Below are 565 nucleotides of genomic sequence, written 5' to 3'. Positions count from 1 at the left end.
CCAGGTGATCTGACCTTGCCAGTGCCAAACTTCATCGAGGCAGGCAATAAAGCACTTAATGTTTTAAAAGCGTGGCTCCAAGTAAGATCTTAAAATGCTGGCATTGCCGCACTGTAGTATTCTTCTGTGATTTACCTCTGCCCACCCTTGCCTGCACACGCACTCACACACACACACGCATTTGGTCTTCAAATCTGCCCCATTTTGAGCTTTGGAATATTCCAGAAATCTGTATCTGTCAGGATCTTGGCTTGAATTTATCGTGTTTTTATGCTTGCTGCCTTATACAACACCTGATAAAAGATAAGCTGAGATGTATCAAGGAGTGTGATGGCCTTTGTAACCCGGGGACGAGGCAGTCTCATTGCTTGGCGCTTGAATCAGGGCAATAGTCTTCTTTGCATCACCTGAATTTAGAAAGCTTTTATTTGGGTAAATTGCTGGCTCTCCTAAAGGAGCAGGGCTTGGTGCTGCGTTCCTGGGGAGCCGCCCGCCGCGATGGGGCTCTGCAGCTGCCGTTCCTTAGGGCTGTTGGGGCAGCCAGACGGACACGCCGGGCATTTTA

Source organism: Pygoscelis adeliae, unplaced genomic scaffold (genome assembly GCF_000699105.1).
Source record: "Pygoscelis adeliae isolate BGI_AS28 unplaced genomic scaffold, ASM69910v1 Scaffold427, whole genome shotgun sequence".
NCBI lineage: Eukaryota > Metazoa > Chordata > Aves > Sphenisciformes > Spheniscidae > Pygoscelis > Pygoscelis adeliae.
Note: the sequence above shows the minus strand (reverse complement) of the source record.